Consider the following 17,602-nt stretch of genomic DNA (forward strand, 5'->3'; position numbering starts at 1 on the left):
ATAAACAAACTGAAAGAACACATCCCCATAATCATCTCATTAGATGCTGAAAAAGCCTTCAACAAAATCCAACACCTCTTCATGATCAAGGTCTTGGAGAGATCAAGAATACAAGGAACATACCATAACGACAATTTACAGCAAGCCAGTAGCTAAAATCAAATTAAATGGACAGAAACTCAAAGTGATTCCAATAAAATCAGGAACAAGAAAAGACTGGCCACTTTCCTCATATCTATTCAATATAGTACTTGAAGTCCTAGCTAGAGCAATAAGATAACAAAAGGAAATAAAGGGGATACAAATTAAAAAGGAAGAAGTCAAACTTTTGCTATTTGCAAACAATATGATAGTGCACATAAATGACCCCCAAAATTCTACCAGAGAACTCCTACAGCTGATAAACACCTTCAGTAATATGGCCAGGTACAAGATTAACTGAAAAAAAATTAGTAACTCTCCTATATACAAATGATAAACAGGCTGAGAAAGAAATCAGAGAAACATCACCATTTGCAATAGCCACAAATAATACAGAATACCTTAAGGTAACTCTACCTAAGCAAGTAAAAGACCTGTAAGACAAGAACTTTAAATTTCTGAAGAAAGAAATTGAAGAAGGTATCAGAAAATGGAAAGATTCCCCATGCTCACAGATAGGAAGGATTAACATAATAAAAATGGCAATCTTACCAAAAGCAATCTACAGATTCAATGCAATCCCCATCAAAATCCCAACACAATTCTTCACAGACCTGGAAAGAACAATATTAAACTCCATATAGAAAACCAAAAAACTCAAGATAGCTAAAACAATCCTGTACAATAAAGCAACCTCTGAAGACATCACCATCCTGACCTCAAGTTCTACTATAGAGCTATAGTAGTAAAAACAGCTTGGTACTGGCGTAAAAACTGACATGTGGACAAATGGAATTGAATTGAAGACCCTGACATTAACCCACACACCTATGAACACCTGATTTTTGACAAAGAAGCCAAAACTGTACAATGAAAAAAAAGAAAGCAACTTTAACAAATAATGGTGCTGGCATAACTGGATGTCAACATGTAGAAGATTGCAAATAGATCCATATCTATCATCATGCACAAAACTCAAGTCCAAGGGGATCAAAAATTTCAACATAAAGCCAATTACACTGAACCTGATAGAAGAGAAAGTAGAAAGTAGTCTTGAATGCATTGACACAGGAGACTATTTCCTAAATATAACACCAGTAGCACAGAAACTGAGAGCAACAATTAATAAATGGGACTTGTGGAAACTGAGAAGCTTTTATAGGGCAAAGGACATGGTAAATATGACAAAACAACAGCCTACAGAATGGGAAAAGACCTTCACCAACCCCACATCTGACATAGTGCTGATCTCTAAATATACAAAGAATTCAAGAAACTGGACACCAAAATACTGAACAATCCAATTAAAAAATGGGTTACAGAGCTAAACAGAGAATTCTCAACAGAAGAATCTTTAATGGCCAAAAGACATTTAAGAAATTGCTCAACATCCTTAATCATCGGGGAAATGAAAATCAAAATGACTCTGAGGTACCATCTTATACCTGTCAGAATAGCTAAGATCAAAACCACTGAAGACAGCTTATGTTGGAGAGGATGTGGAGCAAGCGGAGCATTCCTCCACTGTTGGTGGGAGTGCAAACTTGTACAGCCACTTTGGAAATCAGCATTGCAGTTTCTCAGAAAATTGGCAATCTTCCACAAGACCCAGCTGTAGCTGGAGAGTTTCTCTCCGGGTCCCGCCAAGCCCATGAAGTCCCACAGTCCACTTATAAAATAAACACACAAATACTTATATTATTTAAACTGTTTGGCCTAATGGCTCAGGCTTCTAGCTAGCTGTTCTTATATCTTAAATTAACCCATTTCTATTATTCTATAAGCTGCCACATGGCTGGTAGCTTACCAGTATCTTAACATCTTCTCATGGTGGCGGCTGGCAGCATCTGTCTGTCTCAGCCTTCTACTTCCCAGACCTCTCCTCTCTCTTTGTCCCATCTATACTTCCCGTCTGGCTACTGGCCAATCAGCGTTTTATTTATCAATCAATCATCCACAGCACCCAGCTATACAATTCTTGATCGTATACCCAAGGAATGCTGAATCATACCACAAGGACACATGCTCAGCTGTGCTCATAGCAGCATTACTCATAATAGCCAGAACCTGGAAACAACCTAGATGCCCTTCAACCGAAAAATGTATTAAGAAAATGCGGTACATATACACTATGGAGTACTGCTCATCAGTAAAAAACAATGACATCGTCAGGGCAGTGGTGGCACACTCCTTTAATCCCAACACTCAGGAGGTAGAGGCAGGCAGATCTCAGTGAGTTTGAGGCCAGCCTGATCTACAGAGCAAGTTTCAGGACAGGCTTCAAAGCTACTGAGAAACTGTATATCGAAAAAACTCAAAAAAATTAAAAAATAAAAAAACAGAACAATGACATCATAAAATTTGCAGGCAAATGGATGAAACTAGAAAATATCATCCTGAGTGAGGTAACCCAGACTCTGAAGGACAAACATGGTATGTACTCACTCGTAAGTGGATACTAGATGTAAAGCAAACGATAACCAAACTACAACCCACAGCTCCAGAGAAGATAGCTAACAAGGAGTGTAACTGAGTGGTCACAACATGGGTGTGTGGGTTCACTCAGATCCATGGAATGAAGACTCAGAGGCATCTTAGGAATGAATCTAGCCTTTCCTGGCTACAGGGGGTCCAGCATTGAAGGACTGAAGCACTTTCCCGTTGCCTAGGGCAAATTTATTTACTCTCTATTACAGTTTAGTTAATGAGAATGGGGGGTGGACCTGATTGAAACACGACATGTATCTATTAAATTCTCAATAAGTTGGATAAGTAAAATAAGGCTGAGAGAGATAGAGGGAGATGATTGGCCTCTGGCTTCTACTGAATATGTACACACACACTATACACACATACTAAAATTAATAACAGAATAAAATTAATTTTTTTGAAAATCTGCTTGCCTACTCAATACAACCATGAACTGAAATTTTTGGCAAGTGGCTCTGCATTTTCAGGTCCCCAGTGAAATAAAATGCTCAATTTACAGTCTCAGATTCTCTCTCCCTCTCCCTCCCTCTTTTCTTTTCCTCTAAGATGAAAGAGGAGTGAAGGAGAACAAGGCTACTAGTATGATTATAGTTAACATTGTAATGAGTTACTAGAAGATGCCCTAAATAAGAAAAGGGAATAAAAGGCAGCAACAGGAATAGTAAAAACAAAGACAAGACAGCCCTGAAAATCCAAAACAGCCTCATGGGAGGAACTGGGAGGGTGGGAATGGGGCCGGATTTGGAAAACCATTGCACTTGTGTGAATTTAGCAGATTGCTGCATCAGAAGATGGAATTCTATCCAGTTTTGTGGGAGGCTGAGTTGAACATATCTACAGTTCCCAAAAGGAATGCCAACTACAGAATTGAATGGTTGAAATATGTTCCCAAATGCTGACTTTGTCTGTTCCAGGAGGGGGAGCCAGCAGACTTTCTGTCTTCCTGCTTTCAAATGACTTTGACTTTTGACAATTAAAATTTTAAATATGAAGGGAAATATAGGTAGAAAGAGAAAGGAGAGGCACAGAGAGAGGGGAGGAGGAAAGGAGAAAGAACTTGTAGACTGTGGGATTTTGCTTGGCTGGCCCAAAAACACCAAGATTAAATACAAACATGAACAAGGAATTTTGAGAATGAATGAAGCTTGTCAGCATAAGGAAATTACTGGGCACTACTGTGGGACTGGCGCAGAGGCTTTGGATCACAGAAGGAGTGCATTGCAGCACTGTGGAGGTGTTCAGTTCTTGCTGGGCCTCAGCTGATAGCCACCACTGATGAATGTTAGATCTTCCAAATATTCAGTAAACTCTTGGTTTTAGGGCCGGTGAGATGACTCAGTGGGTGAAGACTCTTGTTGCCAAGCCTGATGACCCAGGTTCTATCACTGGGACCTTCCATTATGATGGAAGGAGAGAACCGACCAGTGAAAATTGTCCTCCGATCTCCAAGTATGAGTAGTGGCTTGTACCCCTATGAGTGTGTGCTAGACTGCCACTGTTGGAGATGATGAACCACAGCATGCCTCTTCCTAGTAGCACTGAGATTCCAATTGAGCATCAGTGCCCTGGTTCTGTAACCTGTGAGCTAATGACCAAACTGGTCTTCTTGCTTGTATGATGAACACTCACTTACCAAGGCATCTTCAGAGCCCTCTGTGTGTGTGTGTGGAGGGGGGGGTGTTGGGTGTTTAGATCATCTCACTATATAGCACAGGCTGACCTCAAACTCACAATTTTCCTGTTTTAGCTTCCTGTGCCAAGATTTCAGAGGTATTTCATGACCTTGGCAACCTACACAGTTGCTTTTGTTTTTTAAGACAGGGTCTCACTGTGTAGCCCTGGCTTGCTTAGAACTTGCTACACAGACAATGCTGCATGCTGGCTTCAAATTCATAGAAACTTACCTCTACCTCCCAAGTGCTGCAATTAAAGTTGTGCACTAAGGCCCAGATCCATTTTTTTTTTTTTTGCTTGTTAGTGTTGTATGAATGAGCTTTCATCTCCACACCTGGTTTATGCAGTAGGGACCAAACCCAAGGCCTCAGACATGCTTGGCAAGCACCCTACCAACTGAGCTACAGTTCCTATATGTAATTTTAGGATGCAATTCCACACAAAATACTTTCAAAAGAAATTCACAGGGTAATCTGTTGGCTCCCATGACCCCTCAAGTCCATGGTTGAGTTGCAATGGTTATGCCACCTTTGAGTGGGAGGAGGGGATCTGATGCTCAGCGCACAGAGCTGTCACAAGTAGTTCTTGCTAAACTCATGCCCCTGTGACATCAGCCAGGCTGCTGACTTTTGGCTAAATGTTGATGAATGTGTTCATGTGACTAGCCATAATTTTTTTCTGACTCCAGATTCACATCTGCTGCTCACCCTCCACTCTGTGTCTAAAACACATATCTAGCCCAACATGTCCCAAGTTGTGCTCACATTTGTCTTCCTTATATAATTCCCTTCAGGACAGACTGGGGAAATGTCCCAGTGGGTAAGAATCCTTGGTGCACAATCATGAGGACCTGAGTTTGAATCCCCACCATTCATATATAAAAAGCTGAAAGAGGTTACATACACCTGTAATCCTAGCACTGAGATGGGGGAGGCTTTCTGGGGCCTGCTAGCCATCATCTCAGCTCCAGGATCAGCAAGAGACCCTGTTTCAAAGCAGTAAGACAGAGAGACACAGAGCAGGACACTTGACATCCTCCTCTGGCCTTTGGGTGTGTACACACAAATGCATGCACACACAGAGAGACACACACACAGATACAAACACAAACACAAACACAAACACACACACACACACACACATTTTGAAGTTGTTTCCCTTCTCTACACATAGCATAATTAAGCCTAACAATTGCTTAAAACCTAAACACTATTATCATCTCTCACCTTTTCTCCTTCTATGCATTTAATGAGGTAGCCAACACTGTTCGGGGCTGGTGAAATGGCTCAGATATATCCTCAATTTTGGGCTCTTTCTGATTTACTCAGACATGTTCCACTTAATCAGACCTCCACCATCATTAAGTTTCCTAAAGGATGTAATTTCTTCCATTTTTATGTCTAAGTAAAACTCCACTATGAAGAGGCCAGTAAGATGGCTCAAGGGTAAAGGCATTTGCCAATAAAGATGATGACCTAAATTTTATCCCCCAAACTAACATAGTGGAAGGAGAGAACTGACTTTCCATGTTCAAGAGCAGTCTTCACACTGGGCGGTGGTGGCACACATCTTTAATCCCAGAACTGGGGTGGTAGAGGCAGGCTGATCTCTGAGTTTGAGGCCAGCCTGGTTTACAGAGTAAGTTCCAGGACAACCAGGTCTGTCACATACAGAAACCCTGTCTCGAAAAAAAAAAAAGTCTCCATTACACCTAGGACAGGCATGCTGCAGAGATGAACTCTCAACAATATGGATGTCTGCACCAGATTACACCACTGACATCCCAGCATTGATGAGGGACAGTTTCACAATTTCTTTTTTTTTTTTTTTTTTTTTTGGTTTTTCGAGACAGGGTTTCTCCGTGTAGCTTTGCGCCTTTCCTGGAACTCGCTTTGGAGACCAGGCTGGCCTCGAACTCACAGAGATCCGCCTGGCTCTGCCTCCCGAGTGCTGGGATTAAAGGCGTGCACCACCACCGCCCGGCTCAGTTTCACAATTTCTTGCCCCTAGTTAAGGAGCTACAGGCAGTTGACTGTGGAGGCAGGGAGAGTCAGTTTTCTGATAAGTTTCTCATGTCCAGATGGCTGGCCCTAAATTAGTATCCATTCAGGCAATGATAACTGGACTCAGTAGACTACACACACACACACACACACACACACACACACACACACACACACACTAATTATAATAAATGAAGAGGATATGATTTTGAGAAGGGCAAGTGGAAGACATGGGAAAAATTGGGGAAGAAAGAGTTGGATATGACTATATATGATGAAAATACTTTGTACAAATGTATGAAATTCTAAACAAACAAAGAAAAAAGAGAGGGAGTGGGACTGGAGACATGGATTAAGATTAAGAACACACTGGCTGCCCTTCTCTGGGACCCAGGTTCAATTCTTAACATCTACATTGCAGTTCATAACAATCTGTAACTCCAGTTCTAGGAGATCCAATGCCGCCTTCTGACTTCAGTGGGCACCAGGAATGCATGATGTGCACAGACATGCATGCAGGTAAAACACTTATACATATGAAATTAAAACATAAATATAAGATAAAACATTTAAAATAAAGAGATAATAATATTCACCACTCACTCTGGGGTGATTAATTCTGGGTCATAAGGTACCCAGAAATTTGGGCCAAACATTATTTTTGGTGTTTCTTGAGGAGTGCTTAGGATGAACATTTAAATTAATATAATGAGTTCTGTTATGTGTTAGCTCTCTCTCTCTCTCTCTCTCTCTCTCTCTCTCTCTCTCTCTCTATATATATATATATATATATATATATATATATATATATATATAAAATCTCAGGGGAAGGTGTTCATATGTAAGTGAGAGGCCAATATTGAATGTCTTTATCACACTCCATCTTATTTTTTATATTTTTAAATCATATCATGTGTTAAGTACTATCCCAAAAATTTTAGAACAAAGTGTTTTGGTAGTTCTCTCCCATCTCCCCATCTCTTTGAGATCCCACCTCCCCAATATTGATCTTATTTCATGTCTTGTGTGTATTTCTCTTCACCCTGATCTTCCCTTAATACATGGTATTACTTTCTGTTGGTCTCCTTTCTAGATCTTTAGACTTTACCCTCTTGTACTTCTTTATACATACATAATCCTACCATGGGGACATCTGCACATACATGTGTTGTGGGATGTTCTCTATGCTGTGAATGTATTGCTATGATTGATTGATAAATAAAACTCTGATTGGCCACTAGCCAGGCAGGAAGTATAGAGAGGAGAATTGGAGTAACAGGAAGGTGGAGGGGAGGAGATGCTGCCAGCTGCCATGGATGAGGAACAGGATGTAAAGTACCGGTAAGCCACGAGCCATGTGGCAAAGTATAGATTAATAGAAATGGGTTAATTTGAGATAGAAGAACTAGATAACAAGAAGCTCGCCACGGCCATACAGTTTGTAAGTTATATAAGTCTCTGTGTGTTTACTCAGTTGGGTCTAAGTGGCTGCAGGACTGGCAGGTGAGAGAGATTTGTCCTGACCGTGGGCCAGGCAGGACTGGAGAAAACTTCAGCTACATCCATGTTTATTGCTGCTATGTGTACCATAGCAAGAAAATGGAACCAGTCTAGATGTCCATTTACAGAGGAGTGGGTAATGAAAATGTGGTACATATGTACAATGGAATATTAATCAATTTTAAAGAAAAATAAAATCGTGAAATTAGAAGAAAAATGGTGGTCCTGAAAAATATAAACTGAGGTGTCCAAAACTCATAAGACAAAACAGTCATCACATATTATCTTTCATATATGGATCAACCTTATTTTTCCAGACAACATCCCTCACTGAACTGACTGCCCATTGAGCACCAGTGATCCATTTGACTTCGTCCCTACCCTACAACAGTAGCCACATTCAAGTCTTCCAAATACCCATTTCTCAAGAGTGCATTAGGGTTCTTTAGAGGCATGGAACCAATAGGATAAGTGTGTGTGTGTGTGTGTGTGTGTGTGTGTGTGTGTGTAAGAAAGAGAATGACAAAGAAAGAAAGAAAGAAAGAGAGAGAGAGAGAGAGAGAGAGAGAGAGAGAGAGAGAGAGAGAGAGAGATGCTAAATCAGCTTGCTTTGAAATGGTAACAATAATTTTCTCACACCGAGAAAGCTGAGAATCTGGTAGATGCTTGGCACTCCCATTCAGGTACCCCAAACCAGGAGGGTTCCTCAAGAATGACTGATCTTTTGTCAGAGATGGAAGCCTGGGGATGCTGGTTCTGACAGCAGTGAAGGAACCAGAAACAGCAGCAATGAGATAAAGTTATTCAGCAGTTAAAGGGGAGACCAAGTCAGCAAAAGGAAAATGATCTTCCTTCTGTCATGCCCCTTTATCTGGGCTTCTACCAGAAGGTAATTAAGACAGCTCCTCAGTTGAGGCTTCCCATTCAGGTCATGCTAATCTGTGGCAAGTTGACATCAAAACCAACCATCATACAGACCTACTATGTACACTAACACCAGGTCTAGAATCTTTTGTTGGAAAGCATGGTCATGGGATCCAGAGACCCCACAATGATGGTTGGGACCACATTTGTGTTGATTATGAAGAGAAAAGATGTATCTGCCCTTCTGAGAACTTGCATTCCCTCCTGACAGAAGAAGATTCCTCCTACATTGACTTTACCTGGGGTCCCATCACTGACTCTCTTGTCACAAGGAAGGGAATTTGCTTTTGCAAATCCTAGAGAGTCCAGAACTCTGAAGCCTAAGGAGCTGGTGGAGGATGCTCTTTTCTATGCACAAATGATACACATGAAGAACAGGACCTTACTCTTTTGGTAGTCTCAAATCAAGTCTAGGAACAACTCAGCCTCAGCAAATACTGAGACTGACTTTGTGTATAGTCCTATTTTTATTTACACCCATGGAGCTCACTGCTCATTTAAACACTATGTAGAAGGTGACTATTTCCAGTTTTCTGTCTGGACAAGCCTTTAACCTTCTAAGGATTCTAGTCATATCACCTCCAGTCTCTGGTAATGGTGCAGGGACCAGTGATTGGCAAGACCCTATCTCACCACCACTTCCAGGAGCATATAATATTCAACTTCTCCTTTGATGTTTGGTAGCTTCTCTCACAATCTGGCTTTCTATTGGGCTTCATTAACCTAACCCCACATCTGTCACTTCTTCCCCAACAGAACTCATGACCGGCTCCAGTCCTGGAAGGTGCAGAATTCTGGTCCTGCTGCTGCTGCCCCTGATGTGGACTGGTGAGTAGGCTGAGGGGAAAGGGATAGCATGGACAGCTGCTGTCGTTAAGACCCTTTGTTCCCCTGGGTCTCTGCAGGAGAATGCAGAGCTCTAGGTGCATGTGTCAGTAGTAGTACAAGGGGGTCTGTGTGTGCTGGTGCCCTGCTTCTTCTTCTACCCAACCTCTTCTACCATTCTACATGGCCTGGTTCCAGGATGGGGATGACATATACTATGATGATCCTGTGATTACAAACAACCCAAACAAAACAGTGAAGACAGAGACCCAGGGAAGATTCCATCCATTTGGGAACATCAAGACCAACAACTACTACCTGAGTATCAAAGGTACCAGAATGGAGGACACAGGAAGCTCTTCCACATGCACAGTTGGCAGAAATATCCTTACACAAATAAGAAGCTGCACTTGAGGATAACAGGTGGGCTGGGACCTGAGGAGATGTTAGATTGTGGAGACCACATATAAGAACTGACAGACTGCTGGTCTTTGCTTTGCTCTGGCCTTAGGGCAGTATGGCCAGAAGGAATAGAGAATCTGGGGACAGTTTTGTCCCTTTCAGTGTTACAGTAGGGGTCTATCTCACTCCCTAGAGTCAAGGTACCTTTTCTCCCCTCTTTAGTCCTAGCAGAGAACTGCCATCTTTTCCCTGAAGCCCCTGCAGTCTGGCCACCCAGAACACCCAAGATGCAACCTTCCAAGGTCCTGCCAGGGAAGCAGTACTTTCACCTTCTTCTGGACAGGGGCTGACCTCAACTCTAAGAAGCCTGGGGTTCTCCATTCCTCAGAGCTCACCTTCAGCCTATGGCCTCAGGGCCATGATATCAACCTCATCTGCAAAGTGATACTCCAAAGTGTTCAGCTGACCTGTTCAGAGAGAACTGTTCAGCTGTGAGTACTGGGAGAATGGGATTGGTCATTACAGGCTGTGAGCAGTGTGTGTGTGTGTGTGTGTGTGTGTGTGTGTGTGTGTGTGTGTGTGTGTGTTTTGGAGGGGGTGACTGTTTAAACAGTTTTTGTGGAGCAAAGTCCCAGGAGTCCTGTGGACAACCTATCAGAAAACAGCATCCCCTTCTTCCTAGTCCCCATAGACATCGGTGTTTTTTTGTTTTGTTTTTTTTTGTTTTTTTTTTAGTTGTTTGAGCAATGCTGGTCATATCCTTTGTGTGTTTGTGTATTAGGCTTTCTTTTTTTTTAATTTTTATTTTGCAATACAATTCAGTTCTACATATCAGCCACGGATTCCCTTGTTCTCCCCCCTCTTGCCCCCCTCACCTTCCCCCCAGCCCGCCCCCCATTCCCATCTCCTCCAGGGCAAAGCCTTCCCCGCAGACAGAGATCAACCTGGTAGACTCAGTCCAGGTAGGTCCAGTCCCCTCCTCCCAGGCCAAGCCAAGCGACCCTGCATAGGTGCTAGAGAGGCCCACAGAAATCTACAAAGATACCCCCACAACAGACTGCTGGCAATGGTCGAGAGACAGCCCGAACTGACCTACTATAGTGATGGGATGGCCAAACACCCTAATTGTCGTGCTAGAAACCTCATCCAACTACTGAGGGATCTGGATGCAGAGATCCTTGACTAGGCCCCGGGTGGATCTCTGGGAGTCCAATTAGTGAGAGTGAGGAGGGTTTATATGAGCGAGAATTGTTGAGACCAAGGTTGGATAAAGCACAGGGACAAATAGCCAAACGAATGGAAACACATGAACTATGAACCAATGGCTGAGGGGTCACCAACTGGATCAGGACCTCTGAGTGGGTGAGACTGTTGATTGGCCTGATCTGTTTGGGAGCCATTTGGCAGTGGGACCGGGTCCTGTGCTCATTGCATGAGTCGGCTGTTAGAGACATCGGTGTTTTGAAGGCACATATGCCCCTACTCCTCACTCTGAAGCAGGGTACTGTCTTTCCAAGCAAATGCTCCACAGAACCTCAGATTCAGGCTCTTCTTCAGCAATGGCACCGGTGGAAAAAGACTTCCCTCTCTGGGACTATGATGGGAGTTCGTCATGAGCAAAGGGCTTAAAACAGATGAAAGAAACAGTCCCCCCCTCCTCAACCACTGTTCTAAAGTTACCTCACCTGTCCCACAATCAGTGTCTCATGGAGACACAGCCAATAATATTTTCTCCTGATCTATTTTCCTTCTATTTCAAACTTTTTACTGATGGTGATAAAATAAACATTCAAAATTTGCTCTCTTCTGTAGCTAGAGTTTTCCTGCCTGGCCCACCTCAGGACAAATCTCTCTCACCTGCCAGACCCACAGCCGCTCAGACCCGACCAAGTAAACACAGAGACTTATATTGGTTACAAACTGTATGGCCGTGGCAGGCTTCTTGCTAACTGTTCTTACAGCTTAAATTAATCCATTTCCATAAATCTATACCTTGCCACATGGCTTGTGGCTTACCAGGATCTTCACATGCGGCTTGTCATGGTGGCGGCTGGCAGTGTCTCGCTCACCCAGCTTCCTGTTCTCTCAATTCTCCTCTCTGTTAGTCCCGCCTATACTTCCTGCCTGGCCATTGGCTAATCAGTGATTTATTTATTGACCAATCAGCAACACATTTGACATACAGACCATCCCACAGCACTCTTCCATTTTCATTAATGGTTCAGGCAAGGGGATTCCTTTCATGATATTGTGCAAGCATTGGGCTGTGCTCCTTCTCTAAGGAAATGAAACTGCGCTCCTACTAAATACAGCTCTCATTTCCCCTGCCTTATCATAGAAAGCACCCCCTACCTCAATACTCTATAAGCCTGTAGACACTGGGTGGAGTCAGCAAGTCCTAGGAGGTTCCTGTCTTTCATCACCACTCTGTCCTTTTCTTCCCCTCAGCCACATACCAAGCCAGATCCTATGTTCAAACCTGGACCACAGCTATAGACTCCTCCATGTCCATCCAGTCTTCTTCCTAGTTATCCCTAGTTTAGACCCAATTTGACCCTAGAAGGATCATTTCAGAACTGGAGGGGCGACTGTGTTTGCCCTATTCACAGTGTCTTGCTGCTTGCCAGAAGCTCAGTAGGAAGCCATATCCCTCCAGCTCAGTGAGGGATGATCTGAGGTCTGGAGGAGGAGGAGGAGGAGGATGCTTCTCAGATGAAAGTGATATGGATGGAGGTGGCAGGGTGAATGCATCTTGGAAGAGGCATTCTTTAAAAAAAAAAAAAGGAGGCAGCCAGAATGAAATTAACAGTCAGTTCTTCGAAGACGAAGTATGTATTCCCCCCAAAAAAATCAACCCAAGAAAAATGTCAACCTCAGCAGCTATTAGAGAAACACAAGTGAAACTACACTGACAGTCTATCCTGTAGATGTAACCAACCGTCTTATTAAATAAGAAACACAGAGCCGATTCAGAGAAGAAAGCCAAGAGGTCAGAGATAAGAGCCTCACCCTTCCTGCTTCAGCGATCTTCTTCAGTCAAGAGAGCTCTCTGAAAGGGGCCTACTTCCTGTGTGTATGTCTTTATATAATCTAGCTGTTCTACCTTCTCATTGGTTGTAAACCCAAACACATGACTGCCTCGTCACTGCCTGTATGTACCGTCCTCCAGGTCCTTAAAGGCGTGCGCCACCGCCACCACGCACTTGCTATGGCTCTAATAGCTCTGACCCCAGGCAACTTTATTTATTAACATACAATTAAAATCACATTTCAGTACAAATAAAATACCACCACATTTCCCCTTTTCTATTTTAATAAAAAGGAAAAAAAGAAAAAAGGTTATAACTAACAAAAGAAAAACTATATACAAAAGTACAATGACTATATACAACATATACAAGTAATAAATATCTAAACAATGTCTAGTCCATTTGTATTTGACAAATTCAGAGAAAATAATTTCATTATCTATCCTATTTTGTTAAGTCCAAAATGTATCTAATTCACTTTCTATCCTAATTAATCTTCAACTATAACTAACTAACCTTCAACTATAACTAACTAATCTTCAACTCCCTCAGAGACCCAAGAAGGAAATAATATTAGCTAACAAAAATAAAAACAGAAAGTGCATGCAAGCAACTTCCAAAAAATTTGTGAGTTGACAGAAACAGCCAGCTGCCTGGACAGTCACCTGAGGTTTCTCCGCATTGCTGGGGCATCATCTTCAGCCTATAGGCTTAGCGTATCTGACAGACTCATTTGTGAAGTAGGATGTACACAAAGTCAACAGTTCAACCTCACATTGTGTAAGAGCAGTCCGTGTACCAGAAACACCTGAATTCCACTAGTGTCATGTCATGATTCAGGATTTTAAATTCTGGAAATTGTTGATGGTTTTTTAATTCAGCTGTCCATTCTTCTTGGCTGTGTATATATGGCTTCATCTCAGCATCCCGTTCTTCTCCACATCCCTCTATCAAATGCCAGTCTACTATTGAGAGGCGTGAGCTTAGTTACTCTTCAAGAATAACTGTTTCAGCTGCTGTTCCATAGCACATCAGAAGCCATCGGCCCACTGCCTGTTCAGCTGCCTTCGAAGAAAAGGGGCACTGTACCTTTTCCGAGTTGTGAAGGCCACTTCAGGGATGGTGCCATATTGTCCTGGCCTCAGAAGATGCCATAACCACACTTGTTTTGGCAAGAATCAGTAGTCCTTTGTTTCATGTCCTGTCTGTCCATTTTGTCAGCAGTTGATTCGAGGATACTTTGTTGTCCAGTGGCTAACTTTTGCCACAATAAAAGTTAACTCCATATGCAGTTTCTTCAATGCCCATATTTTCTCTGAAGTAGACTGGTACTGCCAGGAGCCGACATGTCTCAAAAAAGAAAAATTTTCTAAGTTATTAAAACATTTTAAATGCCATATTCTGTAGATCTCTGAAGGGTTTGAAGATGATCTGTCTAAAATATATCTGCTCAATTTTTAAAACATATCTAATATGACTACAAGTTCTATTGTAATGTCTAACTACTAGCTTTCATTTCTTTATATCCTAGTAGTTGGTAATAATTGTCAGGGACCAAACATGGACCATGGAAAAGTACTAGCTAAGCCAGAGAACAAGCCCCTACCCTAAACCAAAGATAAAGAACAGGTCAGGCAGGTCATGTAGCATAGCAACAGAACAATGGGCCCTGACCAGTGACCTTACCATCTAGCAGCCTCATGACTTGCACGACTTGCACGTAGCCCTTCACCTGCACATATAGCACGTCGTGCACCCCTTCCCTCCTTCCTGCGCCCTCCCATGCTATATAAGCCTTGCTGAGGAGAATAAAATTTACAGCCTGATCAGAACACACTGTCTTGCTGTCTTCTCTCGTGTCTCCCCCATCCCTCTCATTCTCTCCCACAGGTGGGTCACCCCCGTTGACACCCCGCTGGCCGGGGCAAATAATAACATTCAAGGATCAGAAAATTTCATTGTTAAATGAACAGTATAAGTACAATTAGAAATATACATATAGCATTTTCTAACAATATCAATTTCAATATATATAATTTGTGTACAATATGAAACAATCCAATCCAATGTAAAGTATTTAAAACTAGTAATTGTCTTTTTCTTCTTCTCTGTAGCTTAAGTTTTCCTGCCTGGCCCACAGTCAGGATATATCTCTTTCACCTGCCAGTCCCACAGCCTCTCAGCCCCGACCAAGTAAACACAGAGACTTATGTTGCTTTCAAACTGTATGGCCGTGGCAGGCTTCTTGCTAACTGTTCTTATACCTTAAATTAATCCATTTCCTTTAATCTATACCTTGCCACATGGCTTGTGGCTTACCGGCATCTTCATAAGCTGTTTCTCATCATGGCGGCTGGCAGTGTCTCTCTGACTCAGCCTTCCACTTCCCAGCTTTATTCTCCTCCTTGCCCCGCCTATACTTCCTGCCTAGCCAATGGCCAATCAGTGTTTTATTGATTAATTAGCAACACATTTGCCATATATCCCACAGCACTTCTCTCTTTCTCTCTTTTTTTTTTAAACAAGAACCTTAAATCTAATCTGCTTAGCCTTTTTCCTAACCCTTGACAACAACTTGTAACCAACCCCCCTAAACAATGAAAATTATCCCAGACCCAAAACCCATTAAAAAGACCAAAAAACCACTCACCCCACACCACCTCTTTGGGAATGTGGGCGTCGTATTCTTAAAATTGCTTCCTGCTGGGTATGGGCGAAGTTATCTTTATCCTGAAAGAAAAATTTTAGGTTAATTGTCAAATCCTAGGAAAGGTAACTATATCCTTTGTTATCCAGTCTGTGTATAATGCCAAAGTTCAGGGTTTATCTCAAGTCCTTATTCAAGTAGTCTTTGAGACTGGATCATCTCAGCTAGTCATCTCAAAATTGCTCTGAGCACCTTGTAGTTCAAAGCTGATCTGTAGATGATGTTTGTAAGCTTAGTGATGTTATTATTGTCCATGTGGAATTGTTGTTGTTGTGGGGCCCCAACTTCTTCCTGGAGACTTCAGTTGATGTTAGGCCTGGCCGTGATTTCCTGCAGAAAACTGATAAGAGACTCGAACACAAAAATATATATATGCAGCTAATTGAAGTCTTTTTTCTAGAATTAGTTAGTACTCTATATGACCATTCATATCTTAACAAGGTTTAAAATGTATATATCTATATATCTATATATATTAATCTTGTAAATTTTGATATAAAATTTATACTTTAAGAAAAGTTTAAAGAATCAGAATAGAGTCAAAGAGTTGAGATTAGTAATAGAATAGTCCCTTAATTAATTTGGCTTTTCTCCTGTCCCATAGCAGAAGATGGCTCTTTTATTCTGGCATGATACAGGGAGTTTGCATTTTCCTTTTAACAACATGCTTGAGTTTAAAGAAGGAGAGAGCCATTCTCCAACTCCAAAGTCAGCTTTAAGTTTCAATTGAACTGGGACTATAAGAAGACCAATAGTGTTAAATCTTTAGAGAAAAGCAGAAACATTTAGGAAGACATAAAATTTTTTAGATAATATATACCCATATGCCGTTTCACTCTGTTTCCTGAGATAGATGATTTGTCCCTTTTCTTCAGTTGTCTCATTTGTCCAGTGTTCTTCAGATTCCTTAACCTTCATTCTCCTAAAAGACAAAAACAAAAACCTTTCCCCAAGACTAATTTTGGGGATGTTCCTTTTTGGCAAGTTATTATCTGATTAAATGAAAAGACATGTGTTACTGGTATAAGTTAGTTTAAGTTGGATGTTCATGCTGGTTGATGAACTATCACCTCCTCTAATTAAGAGGTTTCTCTTGTTCAAATTGAACCTTTATCAATTTTGATGGTACCCACAACTTATCTTCTCCTGTAGAAACAAAAGCAAAACCTCGTCCCCAATGTAACACATACCCTGGTTTCCATTCTGAGGTTAGTACATCCTAAAAGTATATAGGCTGATTTAATTCTGTAGTTTTTTCTATTATCCAATGTCTCTCTGCAGCTGTTGTTCCTTTCTCATTGGCATTAAGAAAATTCAAAGTTAATAGAGCATTATGCAGTCTGTTTCTGGGGGTTTTTATTACCCCTTTCTGTTTATTTAGCATATCCTTTAGAGTTCTGTTTGATCTTTCTATAACTGCTTGACCTGTTGGATTATGTGGTATGCCTGTAATATGCTTTATATTGTAATAAGCAAAAAACTGTTTCATTTTAACAGAGACATGTGATGGAGCATTATCAGTTTTGATTTGTGCAGATATACCCATGATGGCCATAACTTCCAGCAAATGAGTGATTACAGAATCAGCTTTTTCAGAACTCAAAGCAGTTGCCCACTGAAATCCTGAATAAGTATCGATAGTGTGGTGTACATATTTCAGTTTTCCAAATTCTGCAAAGTGAAACACGTCCATCTGCCAGATTTCATTCCTTTGAGTACCCTTTGGGTTACATCCTGCTGGTAATGGTGTTTGATTGTAGAAGGAACAAGTAGGACATTTCTTTACTATTTCTTTGGCTTGTTGCCAGGTTATGAAAAAATCCTTTTTTAAACCTTTACTATTGACTTGATGTTTTTTATGAAATTCTGAGGCCTCCAGCACATTTCCTATCAATAATTTATCAATC

The sequence above is a fragment of the Peromyscus eremicus genome, chromosome 1 (genome assembly GCF_949786415.1).
Source record: "Peromyscus eremicus chromosome 1, PerEre_H2_v1, whole genome shotgun sequence".
NCBI lineage: Eukaryota > Metazoa > Chordata > Mammalia > Rodentia > Cricetidae > Peromyscus > Peromyscus eremicus.